The sequence below is a fragment of the Tupaia chinensis genome, unplaced genomic scaffold (assembly GCF_000334495.1).
Source record: "Tupaia chinensis unplaced genomic scaffold, TupChi_1.0 Scaffold000054_1, whole genome shotgun sequence".
NCBI lineage: Eukaryota > Metazoa > Chordata > Mammalia > Scandentia > Tupaiidae > Tupaia > Tupaia belangeri.
The window spans coordinates 7,436,997-7,455,555 of NW_006159512.1; the positions used below are offsets into that span (position 1 = coordinate 7,436,997).

At 41.6% G+C, this 18,559-nt stretch overlaps 1 protein-coding gene across 4 annotated transcripts in view; it reads left to right on the forward strand.

Moving 5' to 3' along the window:
* Positions 1-18,559, forward strand: part of TXNRD1 (thioredoxin reductase 1) — a 66,735-nt gene that overhangs the window by 1,918 nt on the left and 46,258 nt on the right. For 3 of the 4 annotated variants that reach the window (XM_027775847.1, XM_006141425.3, XM_027775848.1), the window contains exon 2: positions 87-196. The exons of the other annotated variant lie outside the window; for it this stretch is intronic. The gene's annotated coding sequence lies outside the window, so the exon portion shown is untranslated. The remainder of the gene's footprint in view (positions 1-86; positions 197-18,559) is intronic. 4 annotated transcript variants of the gene reach the window in all.

Here is an 18,559-nt window from a genome sequence, read left to right on the forward strand (position 1 = left end):
GCGAGAGCCCGCGGGCGGAAGCCCCGCCCCGGCAGTCCCCGCCCGCCGCCGGGAAGGGGACCTCACGCTCTGCTCTTGTGCCACAGAGGACGGCCGCGGCCTGGAAGGAGCGCTCTCGGAGCTGACCGCCGAGACAGACGTGCCCGTGGTGTTTGTGAGGCAGAGAAAGATAGGCGGCCATGGTCCGACCTTGAAGGTAGGCGACAGTGACGTGTCTTTTACCCGCCAGCACCGGGAGCGGGCGCCGCGAGCCCATTGTGGTCTCGGCCTTACTTAAAACCCGCAAGGTTGCGGACGGACCCCCGAAGGACGCACAGCCTTGGAAACGACCAGAAACACTCCAGGGCTGGCTGCATGTTATCGAAACGGATCAGACGATGGGTGACTGTCAGCACTGGGGAAGTGTGATGAGAAACTCGTAACTACTGTATTTTCATCTTTTAAAATCACTTTAAAAGTGCCCCTTTTCTCCTATTTTTCCTTCTCTTCCCCTCTCAGTTAATGTAAACAACTAAAACTTTTTCGAGCACCAACTTAGCCTGCTAAATGTGAATTGTTTAGGGAAGTACTGAGAGATCAGGAAATGCTTATCTCGGCTAAGTGCCCCTATCGGCTTTCTCTTTGCTTCTTTGAGGAGTGGGGGACCAGAAACTCCAGACTCCAAGGACAGCAGTCGATCAGCCCGTCAGGTGAATTGGGTTCCACTCAGGTGTCTGTTTATACTTGAGTGGGGGGAAAGCAAGAACTGAAGTCTTCCCTGTGACCGGCGTACAGTGTGATGGAAATCCTTAGGCTCTACCGAGGGATGGATAGGTCCTAACCTACCCCGTTGAAAGAATGCTTAGGTGCAGCTCGGCAGCCCGGATGATGGTCCACAGTATGTGTGTCGGTTACTAGGTTGGCAAGCCTTCTGTAATCCCATCACCTTGCTATGTCTGTTTGAATTTCTGCAAATTATCTTTTTACCTTTATCCATTGTACCTATGTAACATGTAAGGAATGCAACTCATACTTGAACGTTTCCTTCTTAGAAGTAAACAGAGGCCTGCGTTAAATGTGAAGTGATTTAGTTCAAGAGGTAGAGGCAGAAAGATCATGGGTTCGAAGCCAGCTAGGTAACATAATGAGACCTGTGTCTGGAAAGACACATGATGTGTGTGTGTGTGTTTAGATGTGTGCACCCTTAGGATATTAACAATGTTCATTTTGTTTACTCCCTTCTCTTGCACCTGAAAGAACCCTGCTTACCCATTTGAAGAATAGGTGTAGGAGATGGAGCTAGATTACAAAGACAAGTACCAAATGAAGAAATATAATTAAGATTAAAAAAATTTTCCGTGTTAAGTTGGTTGTTACTCAGATCTTTAGTTTGCAAGTAAAACGAGACAAGGGTGTATTAATATTCCTTCTTGTCTGATTACTCTGTTCTCTCTGCCTGTGTTATAAATTTACACAAGTCATATGAGTATTTGATCTTTATGTAATTCTACGTATGCTCTTATTTTAATGTCAATGGGAGTAAAAAGAATCACTGTTTTTATAGGCTTTGGAACTCACTTTTATAGATATGATCTGATGTCTTTAATAATTCCATATGATCATGATTAATTTTAGACATTTAGTGAGGTACTGTGCATAATGAAAAGCACACTCTAAAGACCTAATTTAAAAAATCATTTAGTACACCTCTTAAGTAAACTTGCCATTCTACAATACTTTGTATCTTTTTCTTTTCTGTCCTTTTCTTTTGGTCAGAGGGTATATATACACTCCAGGAAAAGAGGAGAAAGCACCCTCTAATAGGGCATGGTCACACTGCAATCCCTTCTCTATTTCTCCTTCCTGTTGGGATTTGGAATACATAAAAACATGTGCCTGGCATGGTTTTCAAGCTGCTGAGGATGGGATTTAAACCTAGGTTGGCCATGTAGGATCCTGTTCTCTTAATCACTAGGCTACAGAGGCAATCCATTCATTTTTCTTGTTCAAAAAAAAAAAAAAAATGACTCAAGGTAAGGACTCCTGGTTTGAAAGATTTGTGAATTTTTAGCTAATTGACCGTATTTGTAGCTTAATTCTGAATTTTAGAAATCTTTAGAAACATAGGGTTTGAGCAGAGAAAGGCATTTATTTAGTGTAAAATCAACTGCTTAGAGTTAGTATTAAAGTCCTAAATTCCCCATTTTAAGGTGTGTTTAAAAAAAAGGTTAAGGTTGTGGGACCAGCAGTTAGTGTAATGGTTATGTCGCTGGACTCCCACGTAGTCAACCGCGGTTTGCATCCCGGATCCGGTGGCTTAAGAGTCACGCCGGGCGCGTGTGCGTGCGTGCCTAAGATCCCGAGAGGAGAAGGGAGGAGAAGGGATTGCGGTGCGGCTAACCCCCCCCCCGGGGGGGTGTGATTTCTCGCTGTCTGTCTGTCTGTCTGTCTGGCGAGCACACGCACCCTATAGAAAAAACCTCTCCCCAAAAAAAAAAAAAAAGGTTAAGGTTGAGACCAAGAGTTGGCGTAATGTCTATGTCGCTGGACTCCCATGTAGTCGACCACTGTTCAAGTCCTGGACCCTGTGACTTAAACTCAAGTCAGGCACATGTGTGTGTGTGTGTGCCCAAGATCCTGAGAGGAGAACAGAGAAGGGATTACAGTGTGGCCATTCCCCCTCCACCACCAGGGGGTGATTTCTCGCTTTCTGTCTCTGTCTCTTTCTGTCTTTCTGGTGAGTGCATGTGCCCTATAGCAAAAACCTCTCAAAAAAAAAAAAAAGTTAACGAACATTTCATGATTTAGTTTGCAACATAAATAATCATCAATAATGGAGAGGGAACTCTAAAAGTCTGCTTTTCCTTGCTCCTTAATACTGTTTCTTCCTTTCCCCCTCTGCCATAATAAACAATAACAGCAGCAAAACCTACTTTCAAAGAGAGTGTTCAAAGGAAAGGTTTTGTTGAAACTTTTGAGCCTAGTTCACTGCATGAAGATAAAGAGTTTTCAGAAGTATAAATGACCTACACGGAGTACCCTGGTGTGCCTGTTTAACACGTGTGCCCAGGCTCTACCTGAATTCTGAAACAGACCTCTGCAAGGGACTAGGAATCCGCCTTGAATTTGGGTATGTGAGGCCCAGAGTTTAGAGGTTCAAGGAGCTGGATCCATGTGGCCAACTATGGTTTGAATCCTGGCTTTGGTAGCTTGAAAAACATACCAGGCACAGCACATGCATGCCCCAAATCCCAACAAGATTGAGAGATGGAGAAGCAATTGTGGCTTGATGGTGGCCCATTGAGGGCTGCCTTCTCCCTTCTCTCTCTTTTTTTTTAAAAAGAATTATTTATTTATTTATTTATTTCCATTTGTTTTGTTTGTTTGTTTGTTTGTTTTCTTTATTTGACAACAGAGAGAGAGAGAGAGAGAAAGGGAAAGTGAGAAAGCAAGCCACCAGGTCTGGGACTTGAACCATGGTCGGCCATGTGGGAATCCAGCGCCCCCTATCCACCACACCACCTGCTGGCCCCTCTCCCTTCTCTCTCTGGTGAGGGTACACTCCCTCTGACAAGAAGAAAAAGAAAATGGCAAATGGCAGCTTAACAAAGGAGTAACACTTTATTACTGAGTAGAAGAATAGGGAACTGCTATCTGTGGTCAGGACTTACATGTCCAATGTAAAATTGGGCCTAGGGACATATTTAATTTTAAGAACTCTCAATAGAGTTCCTACTACACAGAAACATCTGGCTTTCACAAACATCTCAGTTTAAAAAAAAATTTAATTATTTAATTTTATTTGTTATTATTAATTTTAACTTGACCAGAGAGAGACAAAGAAAAGGAGAATGAGGAAACAAGCTGTCAGGTCTGGGACTTGAACCATGGCCAGTCATATGGGAGTCCAGCACCTTAACTACCACACCACCTGCTGGTCCCAACATCTTTTTTATATATATATATATCTCCTGGTATCTGCAGTTGCTTTCCATTCCTTTATTTTTTTCTCCCACATTTTATTGGTTAACAAAATCTCTTAATTGATCTAACTACTTTCTTCCCCCCACCCCCCTCCCCAGAGGTTTTTGCTATAGGGCGTGTGTGCTCGCCAGAAAGACAGAGAGAAACAGAGAGACATAAAGCGAAAAATCACCCCCCATGGGGGTTGGCCACACCACAACTCCTCTCCATTCTCTTCATGAGATCTTGGAGACGTATGCATACGTGCCAGGTGTAAGTTTTAGCCACCAGGTCTGGGACTCGAACAGTGAGTGATCGACTACATGGGAGTCCAGCGACATAGCCATTATGCTAAGTGCTGGTCCCAGTGTAACTGCTTTCAATAGCAAATTCAGCTGATATATAAATATCTTTGAACAAATGTTTGACTTTAGGCATCAGACTGTGAGCAGGATGAATATACTATAAAATAGCACCTAGCTGAGGCTATCTAGCTTATTGTGGTCGTTAAATAGGTATTTTAAAATATGTTTCTCAATTTCAAGAAAGGCAGTTGTAGGTTTAATAAATCAAAAAATGTTAAGAGAACTTTGCTTAAGACTTAAGGCAGGAAGCAGGTTAGGATTCTGTTCAAATAGTAGTTACCTGGACCTGTCGGCAGTTCTAGAGAAGACAGAAATCCTTATCCCTGGACTACAAAGCACAGAAAAAGATCAGTATTGTTTTAGTTAAAAGCCATAAAATTCTATTTCATCAGCTCCATCTCATGTACTTAATCTAAGTTCTGTTGTGGTCCAAGCTTTCTGTTTAAATTCTGGAAGATAATATTCAACTTGACTTGTCCCTACCATTAAGCTGACTATTTTCTTAGATGTTTTTTAACTCTTATTTCTGTGTGTCTGACTTTAGTTTTCCTGATACAACACTCCCTTCAGAACTTCTCGGAGAACTGTTCTGGTGTTGGTAAATTCATTCAGGTTTTGTTTATCTGAGAATGTTCTTGCTTTCTCTTCCCATATGAAGGATAATCTTTTTTTTTTTTTTTTAAGAATTATTTATTCATTCATTTATTTTAATTTGACCAGAGAGAGACACAGAGAGAGAAAGAAAGTGAGAAAGCAAGCTGCCAGGTCTGGGACTTGAACCATGGGTCAGCCATGTGGGAGTGTCCAGCACCTTAACCACCATGCCACCTGCTGGTCCCCCCATAAGAAGGATAATCTTGTTGAGTGTAGTATTCTTGGTTGAAATTGTTTTTCAACAATTGAATATATTTTCCCATTCTTTCCTTGCTTATATTGTTTCTGATGAGAGGTCTGCTGTTAGGCTGATGGGATATACTTGTCATTTCTCTCTTACCAGTCTGAGTACCTTGTCTTTGCCTGTGGTTTTAGTCAATCTGCCTATAATGTTCTTTGGAGAAGATCTTCTAGGGTTAATTCTATTTGTGGTCCTATGTATTTTTGGGCTCTGGATCTTTGAATGCCTCTCTGGGTTTGGAAAGTTTTCTTCCAGGATTTCATGGAATGGATTATCAATGCCGTTGTTAGTCTCTTCACCTTCTGGGATACCAATTATCTAGATGTTTGGACATTTGATGGTATCTAGTATTTCTCATAATTATTCTCATTTTTTGGGACTGTTTTCTCAGTCTTTGTGGCGGATTTTTCTAGGCCAGTGATTCTGTTTTCTTCATCTGAGATTCGGTCTTCTGTATGATCTAGTCTGCTTTTAATACTTTAAAGGGAGGTTTTGATTTCCTGTATTACAACCTTGGTCTCTAACATTTCCATTTGATTCTTCTTTATGATGTATATTTCCTCTTTCTGATTGTGCCAGAACTCTTCACCTCCTGGAACTCCTTGGCGCTATTCTCCTGCCTCTTCTGGAATTCATTGTCTCTCTTCTCTTGCATCTCTGTTAACTTTGTCACTATGAATATCTTCAATTCTTTATCAGACATTTCCATGATTTCCATTGAACTGTATATGGATGAAGAGGAGTTATTCTTTTTCCTCAGGTGGAGGTATTATCTTGATTTCTCATATTTCTTGTGCCTTTGCAGTAATTTCTAGTCATCTGATGGGTTATTTGCTTCTTCCTAATTTCTAGAAGTTTTAATCTGACCACTGAGGGACATGCAGGAGGAGGCGATCTGCAATCTCTTTGCCACTCTGTTTTTATCCTTTTGTGCAGCAAATTCAGTGGGTATTGAGCAATATGTTGATCCTAATAGTATTTTAATGTTTGGCTATGGTTCCCATAGATCTGACTAGACAGTGAATGGAGATTAAGCATTAAATTGATGAGGTAAAAGAAAAAGAATAACACAACAGAGAAAGAGAACAAAAAAAAAAAGAGAGAGAGAGAGAAAAGAGAAGAAAAAGAAGGAAAAAAGGAAAAATCAACCAAAAAACCAATTTTTTTAAAAAAGCAAAAAATAAAAACCACGTGGCTCACAAAAGCACTAATTCTCAGCTGCAGTGGAGGAGTCTTCTTTTGAAGGCCTGCCTCTTGCCTCTTAGAGAGGAGGAGGAAAGGGGGTTATTGGCAAGATAAAGGAGGATCTGAAAGCCAAGAGAATATTTTACCTTAAAAAAGTTTTTAAAGGAAAAATTACAAAAAAAGAGAAGACAGAGAGTGGCGGAGAGAGACAGAGACAGAGAAAAGGATAGAGGGGGTGCTCTATCACTCAAGACTGGGGGCTGGAGGTTGAATTATCAGTAGACAATCTTCATTTCTCTTATTTCCTGAAAGCACTAGTTCTCAGCTGCAAATGGAGGAGGCAAGATTCTTCTGAAGACCTGCCCCTTGCCTCTCCTGGAGAGAAGAGGCAACATCTCAGTTTTTTTTTTTTTTTTTTGGAGAGGTTTTTGCTATAGGGCACGTGTGCTTGCCAGAAAGACAGAGAGAAACAGAGAGATAGAAAGTGAGAAATCACCCCTTGGGGGGATGGCTACACCGCACTCCCTTCTCCTTCATTCTCCTCTCGGGATCTTGGGCACGCATGCACGCACACGCGCCTGGTGTGAGTTTAAGCTACCAGGTCTGGGACTCGACCCGTGGTTGACTACATGGGAGTCCAGCGACATAACCATTATGCCAACTACTGGTCCCAACATACTTGGTTTTTAAGGCAAGATTACAAGTATTCTTATAGAGAGTCTTTCTTGTGTGTGAATCAGTGTCTCCAGGATTTCAGATTGCGAAACCACTTGTATGAATGCTTGCTGGTGGTACTGAGAGGAAAAGCAAAGTGAATAAGAAAGTACTACTGGGATACTAAGTGTCAGGCACAGTTAAGAGGTTGGTAGCTTGGGAGAATAGTCTTGGAGCTCACACTAGCAACAGGGGACTTAATAATTTCTTCCAGTCAATAATAGAGATGACAGACACAAAGCAATGCATAAGTAACGTCCATTTGAATAAAGCAGACATTGCGGTGGGAGCAAAGACGTGATCATGTCATAGTCAGGCTTGATGGCCCCATGCTTTAGTCTTGTGGGATAGACTCTGAAATAATAGCAGGTCTCCTTTTAAGCCTAATTTATAAAGTTGCCAGAAACCATACTCTGAACTGAATAGATATCAGGAAATGAGGAATAATTGAATAGCTCTCTATTTTCTTGACCGGCCTACCAAACTCTACCCAAACTGACAGAATATTCAGTTTCTTTTGATTCTTTCCTCTAAGATAACCCCTTTTTCTTGGAGGTATTAGTAGTGTATCTGCTTTGGCCTGGTAAAGATTGAGACCTGAAGATTGGAGTATTGCTTTGAAGACTAAGGAAGCTTATCTTACACAAAAGTAAGGGGTAAGGACTACCAAATTTAAAGAGGCATAGTTTTTTTTTTTTTTTTTTGAGAGAGAGAGAGATTTTCACTATAGGGCGCGTGCGCTCGCCAGACAGAGAGAGACATAGAGACAGAAAGTGAGAAATCACCCCCAGGGGGGATGGTCACACCGCAATCCCTTCTCCTCCATTCTCCTCTCAGAATATTGGGCACACACGCACACGCGCCTGGCTTGAGTTTTAAGCCACTGGGTCTGGGACGCGAACCGCGGTGGACTACGTAGGAGTCCAGCGACATAGCCATTACGCTAACTGCTGGTTTCTGAGAGGCATAGTTTGTTAAGCCTACAAATTGATTACAGGGCTGGCCCTGTACCCAGTAGTTGGAGGTGATGGATCCCATGTGGCTGACCATGGTTTGAGTCCCGATCCTCCCTGGTGGCTTGAAAAACATGCTTCCCACACATGTGCATGTATGTGTGCCCCAAATCTCAACAGGAGAGAGAAACAAAGAAGGTACTGCGATGTAACCATGCTCTATTAGGGAATGCTTTCTGTCTCTCTCTGTCTCTCTCTCTCATACTGTCTCTGGTGAGCCCACATGGCTTTAACCAAAACAAAACAGATCTGACTAGCTCAAGGCCTAGTGTTTGAGGTGGCTGGATCCCACATGGAAAACTGCTGCATGGTGTGAGTCTTAGACTAGATGGCTTGAAAAATACACCGGCATGTGGGCATGCGTGCCCAGAATCCCAAAAGGAGGGAGAAATTGAGGAGACGGAATTGCAGTATGACCATGCCTTATGGAGGGTGCTTTCTCTTTCTCTCTCTCTTTCTGGCAAGCACACATGCCCTCTGGCGATAAAATTTTTTTAAAAATTGATTATAATAAAATTTTCCTGGTTGTATTTCCATATTGAGATTCTAGCACCCTCCTCCCACTTCTGCCTAGTGCCATCACAGACCTCCATTTGCCAAGTACCTGTTCTTTTACTGGTCTGGTCCAGACATCAGATTTCCTCTCGCCCCTCCTATCTGCTCACTGACCAGGGTCTGCCTGCCTGCTGCCTCTTTACTTTGGTGTGGTCCAAGGTCCTCATTTCCTCTTGACTAAGCCACTGCAGCAGTCTCTAACTGGCCTCCCATTTCTGATCCCCCTCTTCTTCAGCCCATGTCCTGCTGGTCATCTTCCAGATTGCTTTTTCACAGCTCCCAGATCTGTACCCAGGACCAAGTGTGGCTTAGTATTTATGCCCTCCAGGGTTTGGCCTCAACCCACTCTTCTGGTTATTTCCTGCTCTGTTCTCATACTTCCTGGAGGCTCTTGGGACTATTATTGACACTGTAGTCCTTAAAATTTCCCTTCTTCATTCTGTTTTTATTTCAATTCCTGACATCTTTTCCTGCCCCAACTCACTTCTCAACTGTCTACCTGTTCAGAGTGCAAGGCCAGATTTGGCTAGTCCTTCCTTCCTTCCATGTTACTACAGCACTCCCGCGGATCCTTATCTGGAAAAAAGAGGAATCCTGCTGTTGATAATTTTTAACTTATATATCAAGAGTGGAGAGCTATTCTTATTCTTTGTGCCGCTGATCCCAGGTACGTGAGGGGACTTCAAAAAGTTTATGGAATAATGGAATTACAGTATGGGTTTATTTGAGTATTTTGAAGTCTGTGTGTAGTTTTATCATAATACACATTTTCTACAAACTGTTTGAATACCCCTTGTATGTTAGAGCTTAGCAGATATTTAAGTGAACATGCCTTTATTTATTTATTTATTTTTGGAGAGGTTTTTCCTATAGGGTGCGTGCGCTCGCCAGACAGAGACATAGAGATAGAAAGCGAGAAATCACCCCCTAGGGGGATGGCCACACCACAATCCCTTCTCCTCCATTCTCCTCTCGGGATCTTGGGCATGCACGCATACGCGCCCAGCGTGAGTTTAAGCCACCAGGTCTGGGACTCGAACCGTGGTCGACTATGTGGGAATCCAGCGACATAGCCATTACACTAACTGCTGGTCCTGAACATGCCTTTATTGATAGTAGCTATCAGTTATAGAATGTTATGTGCTCGACTCAAAATGCTGTGTAAAACTTAGTTGTTTAAACCCTCACAGCCAGTAGAGGTGGTATTAATCCAGTTTTATAGATGAGAAATTGAAGGCCTTGAAAATTTAAGGAGCAGTCCAGATTGCACAAGTATTGATAATTAAGTGGCAGAGTCAGGAGTGGAACTCAGGCCTGCCTTTCTGTGAAACTCACTCTGTTGTACTTAGCCTTCAGGCACTCAGCTCTGTTACTGCTGTTGAGACACAGGCCTGTCTCCTTGATGCCACGGGGTGCTCATGATTCAGGGTCGAGTTCCTGCAGATCTTGTATTCCCAGCATAGTCTGGCAATGGAACTTCATTCCTCTGCTCCCACTCAATTGTACATTCCTTTTGGAGAAGACTGATGATGTTTTTGTATCTTCTCTGTATTTTTTAGCATCTAGTATACATTGAAATATTTCTGTTGAGTGAATGGATGGTGGCAGGGCCCAGAAGAAACTCACGTGCGAGGTTTCACTGAAATGCTGACTCTATCAGAGCCCTGGCTCTGAGTTGTTCAGAAGAGATTCTAGGCAGCATATTGGCAAACAGTTTGGAATTATTTTCCCTCAATCTAATATCAAGTTTATTTTCAGATGGTTTATAATGATCTTTACATGTTTCATTTGAGTTTGAGAGTAACCATTTGACAATATATTTCTCAACTTTATTGTTTAAAATATTTAAAAAATAATTTATATTTAATCGTATGTTTTTATAGCATATGATGTGGGTTCTCAAAGCATAAATGCATTTTATGCCCAGCAAGTTAAATACCACACACAATAACTTTCCATTCTTGTGTCTGTTAAATGTTCTTTTTTTTCCCCCCGCGAGGCCCTCCCTCTTACCCCTTGGAAGCTTGGAATTTCGAGAGCTGCATGAAGGTAATGTTGGCCTTCAGCATTTGATGCTAGTGTACTCAGGTCATCGGGAAGTTACCTCGCATCCACTTGGCTACTATTTATTGAACACCCGTGTTCAACCTTGAATTAGACGCTATCTTGTTAGCTTGAACACAAGTCTGTTGGGTAGTATATTTAGAAATATTTAGGGACCAGCAGTTAGCATAATGGCTATGTTGCTGGACTCCCATGTAGTTGACCATGGTTTGAGTCCTGGACCTGGTGGCTTAAAACTCACGCCAGGTGCGTGTGCGTGCATGCCCAAGATCCTGAGAGGAGAAAGAAGGAGAAGGGATTGTGCTGTGCACCACCCCCGGGGGGGTGATTTCTCGCTTTCTGTCTCTCTGTCTTTCTGGTGAGCGCATTCACCCTATAGCAAAACACTGTCAAAAAAAATCTTTTTTAAACATTTGTGAACAAATGCTTATATATGATTTTTTTTTTTTAAATGGTCACAGCCACTCTGTATGACAGAGTGAAACATCAGTAGGCTCATTTTACAAATGTGGAAACTCAAAATGCTGGAGAAAATAAATGAAAACCAAGAAAGCATGTTTTTGATTCAAACTCCAGGCCTCCAGAGGCGAGTTCCTTCAAAGGTGCTTGTTTTGCTAGCCACGTACTAGTACTTTCCTCCTGTCCCAGTGGTGCTCTTCAGTATTGCAGGCTTCTGGGGTGTCTCAGCTCTTATACCTGGAAAGGTTCTATTCTTTCATCTTTCACCTTGTTTATGTTCTTGAGGCTTGGCAAGTCAGCCGGCCTGGGTTCTCTAAGTGTCATTAAGTGTATAACATGACCACAGAGAAAGGGTGGAGGTTTTATATTCTCCGAAGCATTTTAACGTTTGTGTCCAAGTTCTTTAGTAGGACTTGACTTTCATTTTATCTTTTACTTAAGTAATAATAATGCCATCTTATTTGAATAGAGCAGTTATTCAGACTTCTCAGGATACTAGATTATTAAAGAATCTGTTAAAATCCAAGGAACAATTCCTGAGAAAAATGCACTTATAAAATTTGTATGTAAAGACTGTGGATCTGTTCCAAGGACCTGGTAGATAGGTTTACTCTTCAAAGTACTATGTACCTTTTTATTAGTTGAAGCCTTAGTAGTTTGTTTTTGTTTGTTTGTTTTGTTACATGGTCAAATTCTTTTCACTGGTATTTGATATAGTTGGGTATATTCATGTATTTCTTCTTACTATAATCTTTAAACAAATTTTTCTATTCCTAAAGCAATATCCAAGAATGAAACTACTGGTTTGTATACAATTTTTAGTTTTTGCTGTGTGGTGTATGCACTTGTCAGAGAGAGACAAGAGATAGAGAGAGGGAGAGACAGGGAAAGTGAGAATAACTCCTCAGAGGGGTTGGCCATGCTGTAATCCCTTCTTCTCCAGTCTCCTCTTGGGATTTTGGGCATGCATGCACACAAGCCAGTCTTGATTTTCAAGCTGCTGGGTCTGGGACTCGAGTAAGCTGTATAGGATCCAGTACCTTAATTGCTATGCCACCTACTTCCAGTATATAATTTTTTTATTTTAGTGTCCAATGTTTATTAAACATCTGCTAACTTTGGTAAGTTTATGATTTATTAATTACTACTCATTAGCTGAAATCTGTAAGATCCATTACATAGTTCTCATTCAGTACTTAAATTGTATAATGTAAGTTGTAGTATTTTCATCTTACAAATGAAGACACATTGGATGTTGAGAAGCTAAGCAACCTGTTTGTTATAATACAATACTAATAGCTAATAAAGCAAGATTGGAAACCAGGTTCGTATTCTTCCACAGTCTGGGATCTTTTCAGAAACTCATTTAAAAACCACAGATATTAGATTATCTAGGCTTAATGGCCTAATGTTTAAGACAGCTGGTCAACCGTGCAGTTCGAATCCTGTCTGCGATGTGTTGAAAAGCACACCAGCACGTGTGTGTGCATGCTCCAAATCCTGAAAGAGTCAAGAAATGGAGAAGGGTGCCTTGTGATCACGTCCCATGGGGAAGAAGGTGCTTCCCCTCTCTGTCACTCTCTGGCGAGTGCACAAAATCTCTGAAAAAAAAATTTTAAAATATTAAATTTTATTTGTTATTAACTACTTTTTAAAATTTGACCAGAGAGAGAAATGGAAAGTGAGAAAGCAAGCCTCCAAATCCAGGAATTAAAGTGTAGTTGGCCATGTGGGAGTCCAGTGCCTTAACTACCATGCTACCTGCTGACCCCCTGACAAAACTCTTAAAAGATTCGTTTATTATAGATTAGTCTTATAGTAGACACTCCTTTAGAAAAGATAATGGACTGGGGCCAGCAGGTGGCACGGTGATTGAGGTGCTAGATTCTCATATGGACAACCACAGTTTGCGCCCCGAACACGGTGGTTTGCCTTCTCTTTTTCTGTGCGTGTGTGTATGGTGAATTTAATAATAATAAAATTAAATAATTCTTTAAAGAAAAAAAACGGACTGAGCTGGCCCATAGCCTGGTGATCAAGGGAAGCCTGACCCTACATGGCCAACTGAGCAGTTTGAATTCCACCCCTGTAGCTTGAAAGACTTGCTAGGTATATGTGTATACATGCCTGAAATCGCTGGGATGGAGAAATGGAGGAGAAGGGTTTGGGATATGTCTGTGGCTCATGAAGAGGTGGTACTTTGTCTGCCTTTCTCCGTATACATGCCCTCTAAGCAACCTGAAAAAAAAAGGTAGTGGCTCCTGTATGAGTTCTTATCTGCCATAGATAATGTAATCTATGTCCTCCATCCTATCAAGTTGTGTTGAGCAGTAGGGTTCCTGGGAAAGAGCTTAAGGATGTTTGGAACTAAGAAGTCTGAATTCCTGGGAAAGGGACTAAAAAATAATGTAGGAGAAAAGAAGGGGAACAGAGGGCTATATTGAACCCTGGGTAGCCAGCTTTTTAGGGAAGAGGAAAAAAAGAGGGGAATTAGATGATCTTTAAGGCCAATTTAGGTTTCCTGTTGCCTGAACTAGTCTTGCTGCATGAAGGCATACCTTAGTGGTTATTTTATTTTTTTTTTTAAGGTTTTTGCCATAGGGACCGTGCACTCCCTGAGAGAGCCAGAGACACAGTGAGAAATCACCCCCCGGGGAGACCGGACACACCACAATCCCTTTTCCTCCCCTCTTGGGATTTGGGCAAACAAGCACTTGAACCATGAAGCTGGCCATGTGGGATTCATCACCTTAACTTCCACACCACCTGCTGGGTCCCCTCTTTTTAATTTTTTTTAAAGCCGCATTTACTTAAATAATTACTAGTAGTAATTGGACCTTCGTTTAGAAAATTGCTATCTAATGGTTTAAAGATTCATAAGGGTAGAAATCCTGTTCCTTAAATGATTAGGGGAAAATCATTAGCGTTGAGGTTTTACTTAGGAACAGTATCTAAATAACCTTACGCTTTTAAAACACATTTTTTGTTTTTGTTTTTGCCTTAGGATGTGTTTGCTTACCTGAGAGAGACAGAGGGAAAGTGTGACATCAACTCCTAGGTGGATGGCCATGCCACAATCTCTTCTCCATTCTCTTAGGATTTTGGGCACACATCTTGATTGTCAAGCCACCAAGTCTGGGACTCAAGTGGAGGTTGGCCATGTGGGAGTCCAGCACCTTAGCCACCATGCTACCTGCTGGCTCCTTAAATCAAGTCTGCCTTTTCTGAGGATGATCTGTTGTTACTTGCTAAGGTCTTGGAGACTGGCATCTACAATAGCATAGAATGAATTCGGCACTGGAAATCATGAGTTAATAATCTACTTCCCTTGATGGGTTCTATTGCTGTGAGCAAGTTGTGTGGGCTGTTATCTCCTGAGAAATCCCTGTAAAAGGTATTAGTAATACTTTATAAGTAGGTTGGGAGAGTTAATTTTTCTTAAGTATTTTGAAATTCGTAGATGAAAGGCTCTGTATGGAGCAAGTTGGTGTCAGCCTGTTTTCTCTCCTCTGAGCCAGGAGAAAATAGGCACCTTAGGGTCAGGTTGACTTATCTTCTGGAGTTCCTTTATAAATTGCTTTTATTGAATTTAAAGTGGATAACAGATGCTTCTAAGAATATGGTTCACTATAAAGGTAAACATTTCTTGGATTTGGATTTTGGAATTATTAACTCTTATTTTCACCTAAGATTTAAAACAGGTTTAAATACTAGAGATGATCTTTAAGGCCAATTTAGGTTTCCTGTTGCCTGAACTAGTCTTGCTGCATGAAGGCATACCTTAGTGGTTATTTTATTTTTTTTTTTAAGGTTTTTGCCATAGGGACCGTGCACTCCCTGAGAGAGCCAGAGACACAGTGAGAAATCACCCCCCGGGGAGACCGGACACACCACAATCCCTTTTCCTCCCCTCTTGGGATTTGGGCAAACAAGCACTTGAACCATGAAGCTGGCCATGTGGGATTCATCACCTTAACTTCCACACCACCTGCTGGGTCCCCTCTTTTTAATTTTTTTTAAAGCCGCATTTACTTAAATAATTACTAGTAGTAATTGGACCTTCGTTTAGAAAATTGCTATCTAATGGTTTAAAGATTCATAAGGGTAGAAATCCTGTTCCTTAAATGATTAGGGGAAAATCATTAGCGTTGAGGTTTTACTTAGGAACAGTATCTAAATAACCTTACGCTTTTAAAACACATTTTTTGTTTTTGTTTTTGCCTTAGGATGTGTTTGCTTACCTGAGAGAGACAGAGGGAAAGTGTGACATCAACTCCTAGGTGGATGGCCATGCCACAATCTCTTCTCCATTCTCTTAGGATTTTGGGCACACATCTTGATTGTCAAGCCACCAAGTCTGGGACTCAAGTGGAGGTTGGCCATGTGGGAGTCCAGCACCTTAGCCACCATGCTACCTGCTGGCTCCTTAAATCAAGTCTGCCTTTTCTGAGGATGATCTGTTGTTACTTGCTAAGGTCTTGGAGACTGGCATCTACAATAGCATAGAATGAATTCGGCACTGGAAATCATGAGTTAATAATCTACTTCCCTTGATGGGTTCTATTGCTGTGAGCAAGTTGTGTGGGCTGTTATCTCCTGAGAAATCCCTGTAAAAGGTATTAGTAATACTTTATAAGTAGGTTGGGAGAGTTAATTTTTCTTAAGTATTTTGAAATTCGTAGATGAAAGGCTCTGTATGGAGCAAGTTGGTGTCAGCCTGTTTTCTCTCCTCTGAGCCAGGAGAAAATAGGCACCTTAGGGTCAGAAGGTTGACTTATCTTCTGGAGTTCCTTTATAAATTGCTTTTATTGAATTTAAAGTGGATAACAGATGCTTCTAAGAATATGGTTCACTATAAAGGTAAACATTTCTTGGATTTGGATTTTGGAATTATTAACTCTTATTTTCACCTAAGATTTAAAACAGGTTTAAATACTAGTTTGTAATTGGCCAGACTTGGTGAAAACTGAATACTGGGTCACAGCTTTTCTAAAAAGGAGTCAACTTTCACTTAGAATATAATGTGTAGACTTTATTTTTGGGTCTGAAGAGTCACGATGCATTTTCACATAGAAAAACAGAAAAAAATCATTACTTTTTTGACGACCTAATACTTCCACTAATCTGTGAAATTAATCTTTGCTGCCAAATAAATTGCCATGGGCTGGAACAAAGTTTTTAATCTCTGTTAATTTATATATTCACTTCACACTCTAGTGCATCTGTGTGGAAACATACAAGTTTAGAAAATTTAAAACCAAGTTCTTATTGTTTTTTTTTTTTAATAGACCACAGATTAGTTTATTTTTAACACTCATCATGCCATGGATTCATAGGGAATAGGTTCCAGTAGCTCAGGCTCCTTTCCATTGGTTCTCACAAAGTGTGCTTCTCTGGGTGGAGCAGGCTGGTGCTTTAGTTGAACCCAGGTACCTTTCTCTTTGGCTTCTTTATTTTTCTGGTCATTTTCCTTCACACGTTTTAGGAAGCTCTTAGAATGTTTAATATGCTCAATACGCACATTGATTCTCTTGGCAAGAATCTTGCCCTTAACTTGTTTGTTCACGACAATGCCAACAGCATGCTGGGTGACATTGTAGACTCTTCCAATTTTGCCATGGTTAACATTTGTGGGGCATTCCCTTTTGAACAGTACCCATTCCCTTAATGTCTACAATGTCACCTTTCTTGAAGATTTGCATATATGTTGCCAAAGGAACAACTCCATGTTTTCTAAAAGGCCTAGAAAACATATATCGGGTGCCTCTCCTCTTTCTCTTTGTGTTCGTCATTTGGGTTAATTACTGGAAGATGGCGGTTCCCAAGTTGTTTTTTGAGAAGCCTAGCAGTTTAATAGGGCAAGATGTTATTCACAAGTAATAGTAATGTATGTTGTGTTTGAAAAATACATGTCTCTTCCTAAATTATCTCTACTTAAATGGGAACTAATAGTAACATAACATTTTTAGAGTAACTACATACTAGGCTTTGGTTGTTTATGCATTCCAAGCAGCTTTCTATGATGCCAGAGAAAAATGAACCAGTCTAGATGCATGGGAAGGTGGGTAAGTAGGGAGTCACACTTTCTGGTGCTCTGAAACCCTTGACTGATCAGTGCAATGTGGGCCTCTCTTCTTTTTTTTTGGTAGAGGATAATTTGCAGACATGAAATACTTCTCTTGGATTGGTAGTGCTCATACTCTCTTTAAAAACAAAATATATTCCTTACTCTTGTTACTATACTTAAGTATTTTTGTGACTGACAAACTTTAGGAAAAACTTACCTTTAATCCTAAAATATTGGGGCTGGCAGGTGGCCTGGTGGTTAAGGTCCTGGACTCTCACGTGTCTGACCGCGGTTAGATCCTGGACCTGGTGACTTAGCTCTTTCACTTTCCCCTTCTCTCGTTCTCTTTCTCTTTGGGTCAAATTAAATAATAATAATAAATAATAATAAATAAATACTAAAAAACTAAACAAAGCAAAAATATATACATATAATTATAACGTTAAAAGGAAATTAAGCAGAATTAAGAGCCCCTTCTCAACTGCATTTCCATGCAGAATTTCCAGAGACCCCAGTGAGCCAGTGGGGTTAAGTTTCCAACACAGACTAGTTATCCCATTTGCAGACTTTACATCTTTCCTCTCCTTTTCGGGTTCAGATTTATTTCCATCCAGAGACTAGCCTTTGGCAAACTTCCAAATCAGTTTTGCAGGGAGCCCTACCCACCTTTGCCAGGTGAAGAAACAAAGATCACCTGAGTAACACGCGCCGCAGTCACACCCTCCTCGCGCACAGCTTTGCCCGGACACTCGCATCCTCCTCGCCACCCCAAGGATCCTCGGGATGGGGTAGATTGGAGGGGTTTGGCATTTGAGGGCCTGGCCTGCAAAGGTAATTAACCTGATTTACGTTTGTATAACGAGTTCCTAAGTCCCGCCTTCCATATTTACTGTGAGAGTTCGACCCATTTGTGATGGCGGGTTCAGCATTTCATGGCCGATCCTTGACCCTACCAGTTAGGCGGTCCAGGCTGGTTTACTCTTAGGAGGAACAAAACACGTAGGTCGACCCAACCAACAGCACTGTGCGGCAGCGAACGTTTTAAAGCGTAGGACATCTAGTCTCCCCCCATTCGTCATAAGGTTGCTCCAGAGGGCTTTAGGTGACACTGTCAGTGAGTGCTGAAATTGACGATAGCCGTAACATCCCGGGATGTTATTCGCCAGGCTGCTCCGGCCCACGGTCTCGCGATTTACGCCAGCTGCGTTCGGGAGCGCTTGGGGGCTCGGGCTCCGCGAGGCGGGCTGGGGGCGGGGCGGGGCGGGGCCGGGGGGCAGGGTCTAGCGCGCCTGGGCGGGGC